The sequence below is a fragment of the Vigna umbellata genome, chromosome 3, assembly GCF_029865625.1.
Source record: "Vigna umbellata cultivar VRB3 chromosome 3, Vumbellata_1.0, whole genome shotgun sequence".
NCBI classification, from domain to species: Eukaryota; Viridiplantae; Streptophyta; class Magnoliopsida; order Fabales; family Fabaceae; genus Vigna; species Vigna umbellata.
In genome coordinates, this window is record NC_142167.1 from 49527408 (window position 1) to 49538687 (window position 11280).

Sequence of the window (11280 nt, forward strand, 5' to 3'; positions counted from 1 at the left end):
TGTTTTTCAACATTTTGCAATTGCAATCTTATCGAGATCCATGCAACCAAGTGCATATTAACATTTCTTATATCTGACTGCGCTGGGGTATTTCTTTTATCACCATGGGACCTTCTTCCTACACTTCCATAAGGAAAAGTTCAAATTATCCATGGGTTAGAAACGTTTTAGATTGCATAATATAGAACACAAAAATGTGTAAATGTATAGCATATTGGATAATCTGAAATATATTTTTTGATCCAAAAATATATTTTGGATTATACAATTTGAAACAATTTCTAGATTATACGATTGTGTAATCTAAAATTCATTATGGATTGTTATTTTAGACATTTCCAACCTTCCATGGAGGTACAAAAAAGAAAACGTGAGGTAGAAAGATTATTCACCACTGCTGATGAAACAGTTACCTTTATTACCTCTTTAAAAACCATTTTGCATGCAGAAGGTTGTCTTCTTACAACGCCAAGGAAATTGCAAGGTTAAGGAATGTTAGTTATATTTGCACTTTTCTCTAACTATAGTTGTGCAGGGATGGCAATGGACGATCATGAGTTTTATTATTTAATCACATTTTCAAAATAAATATTCATACCCATCTTTATCTTCATATTTATTACGTATGAAACTTTTGTTTTATCCTCGTCTTCATTGGATAATACATATAAATGTGTTTAATGTCAATATTTTCCTACTATTTCAATATAAAAAATCATATTTGATGTAATATTTAGAATTAAATTATATTTGCATAAATAATAATTGAAAAAAAATGAAAACATTATATAAAATATTATGTATTACACTTAACTAAAATTTGATAACAACCAATACAGCTCTTAATTTTGAAAATGTTAATGAAATAAAGTTTATAAAGGTAAAAAATATTAAATACTTGAATTTAAGAGAATCATAGTGTGAAAAAATAATAGTAAATAAAAAACTAAAAAGTAGTAAAAATTATTAAATGTAAGACTTAAAATTTATTTGGATATAACTACACAAGTAAAAAAACATATAATCAAGATCGTTAAAAGTTAAAGTATCTTGAAAATGTCTAAAATATTTTGGATATAAAATAAGTCAAATAGATAATATATATATATATATATATATATATATATATATATATATATATATTTAAAATATTAAGTACTTGAATTTAAGATAATCATCGTATGAAAAAAAATAATAGTAACTAAAAAACTAAAAAGTAATAAAAATTATAAGACTTAAAATTTATTTGATTCACTGATTGTAATAAAAGAAAAAATATTTTGAATATAAAATAAGTCAAACAGATAATATATATATATATATATATATATATATATATATATATATATATATATATATATATGTGTGTGTGTGTGTGTGTGTATTATCTAATAAATTATTAATATTCTAGTAATATAAATGAGAATGGATACTGTGACATAGGAATAGGAACGGAACATACATGTATATACATCTATCCGTCTCCATAACCAATTAGGTATTATCCACACTTATATGTGTGGATTTCTGACAAAACAGAAATGAATTTAGAAAATATTCATAAGAATGTGTAACAGTTCAAAAGTTACTTAAATAACTAAAATAATTTAGAGACTTTCACATGAAATTTATCAATACTCTAATATAATATAAAAAAAAATCCTAAAAAGTTCGAGTTTTGGACCAAGTAGTTGTCTATTTATGGTTAATTACTGATTCTTGCTACTATTAATCTGCATTATGTCATGGTGGAAAAAATAATATTCACTGAATCAAAGTATGCAACAATATTAACTTCATTAGCAGTAAATATAATTTGGAACATCCTGCTTCTGAATTTGTGATCAGGACACATAAGAAGAAAATTAAGTAAACAGTCTATAGATTTTTTTTCATAATTTCAATATTAGAAAATTATTTACTTCTAAAAATTAACTAAAAGAGTATAGTCATTGATTTTGTAACTGTTTTATATTTTTTAAGATAGTATTTTTTTGAAATAAAAATCATAAAATATATAGGTTATACTTTTTCAATATATGCTGATTCATGGGAGTTGGACAACCATCTTTCCAATAAGGCGGTGACTGAATAACATAACACCAACTATTTGATTTCCAAAATCACATTAAATATGAATGTTTTAAAGATATAATAATTGGAAAATGACACTTGAACAACCATTTTTGACAACATTTAGACACGCGCACACGTGTCTAAATTTGAGTGGTCCATTTTCATTTAATTTTTTCAACTGGACCACTCAAATTTAGACACGTGTGCGCGTGTCTAAATGTTGTAAAAAATGGTTGTTCAAGTATCATTTTCCATAATAATTTAGGCAACTTCTAATGGTATAATTCAATCTCTTTCTCTTTTATATCCATGACACAACTGAATGATAATATTTTATTTTCATACTGATTTCATATGATTAACATTTGTATTTTTTTTTTCTTAGTGTGAGAATAGTAAGTTAAATCATAGTTACAATTCCAAACAATTCCTAGTTATAACTTACTAACTTCCTTTAAACTCTTCTTATAACATGTTAACACATTCTTAATATAAGGGATATTTATTGACAAATGCCTAATATAATTTATTTGAAAATTAACTTACGAGTCTCACTATTTTGTGCTTTTATTTATATTTTCTAATTCCACTTCCAACAAACCCAACATTAAACATAATAAATAGTGAGTTTCACTATTTTGTGCTTTTATTTAAAACATTGAAGGCTAGTAATGCCAAACCAGAGTTTTTTTATTTTATTTTTTTAATTTGTAAGTTCTGTTATGAAAAAATGAATATGTTTTTTATTGACTGAATATTTATGTATTACGTATTGTCCTTCTCATTGTCTGACACTTGTCTTATAGTTGTTGGTTTCTGTCTTCCAAATACTCTAAACACACTTACTGGATGGAAATTCTGTAAGTTATTCGACACTCAAGTTAATAATGAATTAAAGTTCTTTTTAATTAAATTTCAATTAATAAAAAAAGTAAATTAACAAAGTAAAATACTAAATAAAATATTATTTTACTTTTTATATTAATTAAAATTTGACTAAAATAGTTCTGACTAATTATTCATTTGACGTCGTTGAAGAACTTCTACAGGATTTTCATCTTATGGTTGTATTTAGAATGTTGAATTATAGGATTTTATTAACTTTTTTTTTAATACTCAATTTTTATATGTTTCCAGTTAAATATTTTGTTGTTTAACCATGGCTTATATTTTTTCTTATTTTATTTAAATGTCTCTCTATATATTAAAGAATATGAAAATTTGAAATTAATATAAGAATATTAATGTAAAATAACAAGTTATTTTTATTGTTTAATTTTAAAATGTGTTGAATAATAAAGTATTGTAACTATCATCTACATCAATGGTAGTGGTGATGAGTCTCACGAAAGTAATGACATGAAAGTTATTTAAAACATGACAATCTATATTCTACATTAATAGTGGTGATTACAGTAAAATCATTGAAAAGCATAATGACTCATTATCCAAAACGTTTTTTTATAAAAATAATTTTACATTAACCACTGCATCATTTTATTATAACTTCGAAATTTCACAACGAGACAAAATAATAATTATGTCATCAAAATAATAATCACATAATCAAAATAACAATTATACATCAAATTAACAGTCACGTCCCCTTAATGGAAAATTAAATAACATATACTCACTTTCAAAAAAAACTTTTTAATACAAATGAATAAAACAATTAATATAAATTCAATTTTAAAATTTAATTTATTTATATTCATTCACATAAACATTTAATTCAATATTTTATATTAAATACTAAAGATAATATGGAGAAGTTTGACTCAGGATGAAGAAACCATGTTTGGTTACTCAGAAGCATAAAAAGCGTTTAGGGTTTATAACTCTAGAACTTTGAAAGTTGAGAAAGTCATCCATGTTAAATTTAATCATGAGCCTGACCTAAACAAGTCAGAGCTAGATGACTCTTTCTCTAAATTAGAGATAGAGGATAATTTGTCCAAAGAAGCAAATGCATAGAAGGCACCCAAAGATAAAGAAAAGAGTCAATAAGAAGAGTCACTCAACAATACTTCCAAAGAAAGAAGAGAACCAAACAACCTACAACATTTGATCACCAAAGATCACCCTTTAGAAAAGATCATGGGATGTTTGGATGAGCATGTGAGAACAAGAGCATATACTGAATGTCAATCAGGCTTTAGAAGATAACTCTTTGGTTGAAGCCATGAAAAATAGAGTTGGATCAATTCAAGAAAAATGAGGTATAGGAACTCGTTGAACTACCTTAAGAAAAGCATGTAGTCGAAGCAAAATGGGTCTATCTCAGCAAACTAGATGAAGATGGAAAAGTCATAAAAAACAATGCAAGACTTGTTGCGAAAGGCTATTCTCGGCAAAAAGAAATTGACTACATAGAAATTTATGCTCTAGTAGCTAGGTTATAAGTCATTTATATTCTTTTATCATTCACGACGTTCAACAAAATTAGATTATATCAAATGGACGTCAAAAGTACATTCCTAAATGACGACATTAAGGAAGAAGTGTATGTGGAACAACCTACGGGTTTTGAATCTCAAACGAATCCTACACACGTCTTCAAACTTAACAAGACACTCTATGGATTAAAACAAGCTCCCAAAGCTTGGTACGAAAGGTTAAGTCTCTTCCTTATAAAGAATGGTTTCACGAGAGGTCAAGTAGACACCATGCTATTCAGGAAAAATGTCAATCAAGACTTCATTATCATTCAGATATATGTTGATGACATTATCTTTGGTGCTACTAATGAAAAACCATGTCAAGACTTCTCAATCATGATGTAAGAAGAATTTGAGATGAACATGATTGGTGAGCTAAAATTCTTTCTTGGATTGCAAATCAAGCAAGAAAAGAACGCAATCTACATCCACCAGACGAAGGACATCAAAGAGCTACTTAAAAAGTTTAAAATGGATGAAGAAAAGGAGATGAAGACTCCAATGCATCCACCAACTAGCATGGGGCTAGACAAAAGCTCAACGAAAGTGGACAACAACCTATATCGACAAATGATGGGTTCACTTTTGTACCTCACTACGTCTAGACCTGACATAATGTTCAATGTCTACTTGTGTGGGAGATTTCAGTCAAATCCAAGAGAAACCCACATAAGCACTGTTAAACAAATATTTCGATATCTCAAAGGAACAACCAGTCTCGGTCTATGCTATAAAAGAAGCCAAAGCTTCAAGCTGGAAGGGTACTGCGATGCCGAGATAAAGTTGACGTAAGAGTAGAAGTGGAGGTTGTCACTTCATTGGAAGAAACCTAATATCGTGGCTGAGCAAGAAGCAGAATACGATTGCATTGTCAACAACAAAAGTTGAATACATATTTGCCACCCATTGCTACTCACAACTCTTATGGATCAAGAATCAGCTAGAAGATTACAACTATTTTGAAGGTAAGATTTCTATCTACTATGATAATAATGTTGCAATTAGCTTGTTTAAGAATCCTACATTGCATTCACACGCAAAGCATATTGAGGTCAAATACCACTTCATATGCTATCATATTAACAAGGATACTGTGGATTTACAATATGTAAACATAGAAGATCAGCTTGCTGACATCTTCACTAAGTCATTAGTTGAAGATAAAATTTATCGTCTATCACCCTTATTGGTATGAGAATTGTTGAATGAATTTGATTCAACATATGTTAGTGTGTTCGTATAGCGTCTAGAGAATCAAACGTCTAGGACACATAGTTTGTATGACGCCATATATTGTATCGTCTAAGACAAATCGTCTATAAGACATTTGCATACATGCATTAGGTGGTGTCTAAATGTTGAGCCCATCTCTAGAAGTTGTCTAGGATTTCCAAACCTTAATCCTTCTCTTTCTAATCTTGAGTTCTTAAACTCTCAATCATCCAAATCAATGAAGCCTTCTTCCAAACCTCCATACCATCATCATCATCTCATCTGATCACTAGACCAAGATGAATATGATAGTCCAGCCTACTTTCCTACTCTTGTATTCAAAACTTACCTGTCTTACGTAAGTATTTCTTCCACCTACCTGCACCTTTCACGGTCAGACCTTGCCTTACCCCCTCTTCATATTTTCTTTCACATTTTCTATCTACCCTGTTCTTCTTCGTTCCCAATTCCTCTTCAACCCTTTTTTCTCTTCCCTTCTCCATCCTTCACTAACTCCATCTCTGTCGGGCGGTGATGTCCTTTCTCTCCTTTCCATTTGATGTTTATCAAATAAGGGGGAGAAAGAGAGATTAGACACGTCAACATCTTGGAACATTTACTCAGGGGAGTACACTATAAGTTAGGACAGTTTAAGATAGCACAAAATTAGAAGGAGTTTTTAGATTCTTAGAAGTTCATCTTAGGAGTTCATCTTTACATTCATGTAATATGTTTATGTGTTAAAATACAAGTCTTTTAATTGTTTTCAGTTTTTATTTATCTTGATTTATTTTGATTCAGTCTTTTAATTTGTTTCTATATATTTCGACTCTGACCACTAACTCGCATGCAAAGATAAAACAACAAAGCTAATGAAACTTGCAAAACATCTAAACATATAAAATAGTAAGTTATGTTAAAAGTAAGAGCCCTTATATCTCAATCCAAGAGGGGTGAATTGGGTTTAAACCTTTTTCAAAATCTTTTTCAAATCTTTAAAGAGTTCTTGAATCTTGAAATCAATAAACAAAGATAAATGAATTAGCCAAGTAAAGAAAGATGAAAGAAAGATCAAAACACACAAAGATTTATATTGGTTCAGTTTCTCACAAGCCTACATCCAGTCTTCTCCTAACAACCTGAGTTGAGAGGCAATCCACTAAATTAAATTTGAGTTTGAGAATACAATGAAACCCTCAATTGTTATCGCCACCACTATCAAATCTGAATACAACACAAACAAGAGAAAAAACACTCACTCTCCACCAATACAAGAGATGAAACTATCAATCTCTAACCTGGCTAACTCAGCACAGGTGTCACAACACTCAAATGAATGATAAACTTATTAGAACACACTCTTATAGTGCAAATGTATCAATCCAAATGAAGTCCAATTGATCTTGAATGATTCTTGATTTCTTGATCACCAATGAAGCTTGAAATCCTCCAAGAACACTTCTTGAGAAAACCTGTACTCAAAACTGAGAGAGAATGTTACTATATGTCAATTAAAACTTAAAGAATCAGGTCTCAAGTTTGGTTTATATAGAAAAACCAAATCCTATTGTAGTTTAATAAATAATGTTAATAGCATAATTTATTAAGCTTTTCCTTTTGTTTTAATCGATTAATATACTTAGGTAATCGATTATTTATACATTTATGCTTATAACTTCCTCTTTGAACTAACCTAATAGATTAGGTTATTTGTACAATGGATTAGATCTTTGTTTATGTTTTAATCGATTATGGAACTTATGTAATAGATTATATTTCCACTTAGCCTTGTTAGTCATCCATTTGCCTTTCTTATCAGATTATGTTATCTGTATAACAAATTATGTCTTTCTCTCTGTTTTAATCGATTATGTAACTAATGTAATCAATTATAACATAGTGTTTTACCCCTGTTTTGCTTTCTAAATGATCTGGCTTAGTCTAACAGATGGTATCACTTATGTAATCGATTATTATTACCAAACCTAGAATTTCAATCTGTTTAAACTTGTTTCACTAATCAAGAAAGGATTAATACTTCTAGCACTAACATGTTAATGATTTAAACACTTGTGATGCCATTTATTTATGCAAAAAAGATTAAAACCATTTCTAATCATTTAAAATCGTTCATCATCAAAAACCAATATAAGTAGGTCTTGGCATGATTAAGATGTTTGGATTGCTTTATGTAATATATGAACCATGTTTGATATGTCAATATATATATATATATATATATATATATATATATATATATATATATATATATATATATATATATATATATATATATATTATGATGCGTTTTTTTTTCACTAGCTTACTCTTCTGTTTGTGTATTGTTATTTGTTCTTGTGCTTTTGTTATTTGGTGGGTGTGAGCATAGGGTGATGATGTTTCTGTCAAGCAAGTTTAGATTGGTTGCAAAATATATAGTTTTGTTGTAGTTGACTTGTATCTAAAGTTTTAATTTATGGTTATAATAGATGATTGTAATGAACTTTTATTTCCTCATCTTGTTAAGTGTTTTTATGTTATTAATTATGTGATAGCTCTTATTTGAATGGGATATTACATTTTTAATTTAATATCAATTAAAATTTTATTTAATTTTAATATTTTTATTATAGATATATTTTTCTACAGTTTTATATAGAACTCATATTTGTAATTGAAATAGCTGTTACAGTTTTGTTTAATTTTAATACTTATATACTTTTTCTTATTGGTAATTTATTATATTTACTTCAATATTAAAAATACAACTAACTATTATTTATTATATAAATATAATTTTTAAGGTTAAATATATTTTTGATTTTATTAATTTAAAAAAATAGAATTAATTATTATTCAAAATTTTGGATCAAGTTAGTTGCTCATATTTAGAAACATATGTAAATTTAATTATTTTAATCCAATTTTGTTAATATTATTTGACATTTTAATTTTGTTTCATAATAACATTTGAATTGGTTATAACTTTTCACACATGTTTACTTGATATTAGTTATTTCATTATTGAAACGTTAAATAAATTTAATAAAATTTGATTAAACTAAATTGATTAAAGTTTCAAAAATTAACTAATTCTAATTTTTACTAAAAATTAAAGAAACAAAAAATTATTTAACCTTAATTTTTAATATTTTTAATTTTATTTTTTTATCTCAATATTAAAAATATAACTAACTATTTTTTGTGACATATATTTATATAGTTGACATATTCTTAATTTCTATAACTATTACAATTTTATTTAATTTCAATATTTCTATTACACATTTTTATTGTTGATTTACATATTAGACATGTTTTTAATTTCAATAACTGTTATAGTTTTATATAGTTCATACTTATATAGTTTTGATTTACATATTTTTTGTTTAGGGTTTTCTGATTTAGGATTTTTTATTTTCTAATTTAGGACTTTAGGGTTTTTTGTGCAGGTAGCGTGATTGAGGTTGAAGAAGGAGGAGATTGAGGTTGCAATTTTATGATTCGTGACGAAAGCGAAGAGGAGCAAGGCATTTCACGGTGGTGACACTATTGTGGCTTGGTTGTTGTTCGCGAGAAGAGGATGATCGCGATTAGGGTTTCACGTTCTCAATTTGGATTTTGTGGTGGTTTCTTGTAGGTGGAATCGTGGCCATGGAGGTTTGAACGAAGGTTTCTCTCGTTCTTGCAGATCCCGAGGAGAAGGGAATTCGCAATGGTGGTTCTGGAACGAGGTTAATGGTTGTTGTGATTTAAGTATGGTTTGTTGTTTCAGATTCCTAGTTGCACGAGAGAGAGCAAAGATGAAGCTTTCGTGCTGGCGGACATGGTGGTGGTTCAAGGGAGATGGTGGTTGCTGCGGTAATAGTGGTAGCCCGATCGAAGAAGAAGATGTAAATCTATTAAGAGAAAAATATAAAAAGTGAAATAAAAACTTTTATTGTCAGGCACGAGTATTTCAAAACTGGACAGGTTAGCGTTCTTACCACCATCAGCAAAAACAAGACAAACTTGAATCATTCTTACAAAACACGGAACCACTTTGAACAACTCAAAAATAGGAGGACCACTTTGAACACACCTAACAAAATTAGGGACCAAAATTTATATTAAGCCTAAAATATAACAGTTTTATATTTTTTAAATTTCAAAAATTTACAAAATTAATTAATTATCATTTACTTTATTTAATTGTAATTAGTGTGTTAATTAATTATATAATGAAAGGTAAAATTTATATATTTTTTAAAATTTCAAAAAATTTATATAAATATTCATTTAGAAATTAAATGATTTTAATTATGTGGTCTTTCCTAATCTTAAATAGATCTTCTTTTTCTATTCATTCATTTTCACTCTCATCCAATTACATTCTATAACACAGAAAAAATAGAAGACTTTTTGTCCCGAAAGGTACGATGGACTACTGATTCATTATAAGGTTTTTCTTTTCTCTCTCTTTATCATTGTTCTATAATTTATTATTTTTGTTCTACTTTTGTTTTTTTTTTCTTCTTTTATCTATTTATTTTTATTTTATTTTATTTTTAATCAAGCCTTGGTGCTTTGCTTTTTTCCAAATCCTAATTTCCTTTTCAAGTAGTTTCTTCTTTTCCACATTGGAATTAAACAAATAAAACCAACAATTGAATTTTATAATTAATTTGTGCTTTGCTTGGGTTGATTATAATATTAGTTGGTTTAATTATCTTGATTTTAAAAAGGTATTTTTTATTATAAATAAAATATATGGATCGATATTTAGGATTTAGAATTTAGAATACTAATGGAGAGCTTTAGGATTTAGAACTTAGAATTTAGAATAATTGAAAAATAAATTTTAAATAAAATCGTGAATAAAATATTTTATTTTTAATTTAATTTTAGATTTCTCAAAACTTTTAACCTTAGTTTGTGGTTATTTCTGTTAGATTTTGCATGACATTTGTTGATTTAGATGTGAGCCAATAATATTTTTTCCTCTATTTACTTGTTTGGAATCTTTTGCATTTCATGACTATGCAATGCTAATTCTATAATTGCTACACTTAATAAAAGAATTCATTTTTTTTTATTTGGTGGTGGTCCTTAGAGTATTTTAATTGTTTTCCCTATGTTTTTTTAAGTAAAGATATTATATCAAAACTTAGACTTTATTTCTAACACTCACTGATAGTTTATAATGGCTTATAGTTGTTGTAGAATAAACCGTTTTTAATAAAGCAAGATGATGTATGTCAAAGATTCCAATGTCAGAAATTCCAGCAAATGTAATCCAGAATATTCTTCATCCTTAGTCTTAAACCTTCCTTTGCATGAAGATTTGGATTTAAGACATCAATATAATATAAAGAATCAAGTCTGGTGTAAACATCCTGAAATCAGCCACCACCGTAATAGTATTAGAAATGACATGTAAGTTTTTACATTAACTCAAGCTTTATAAAATTTACTCCGATAAGATAAAAAGAAGCTGAAGATATTAGTGCTGACTTAGTTTTGAGTTGATACTACCTAAATTTTACTTAGTTTTGAAATTTTAATAACCATA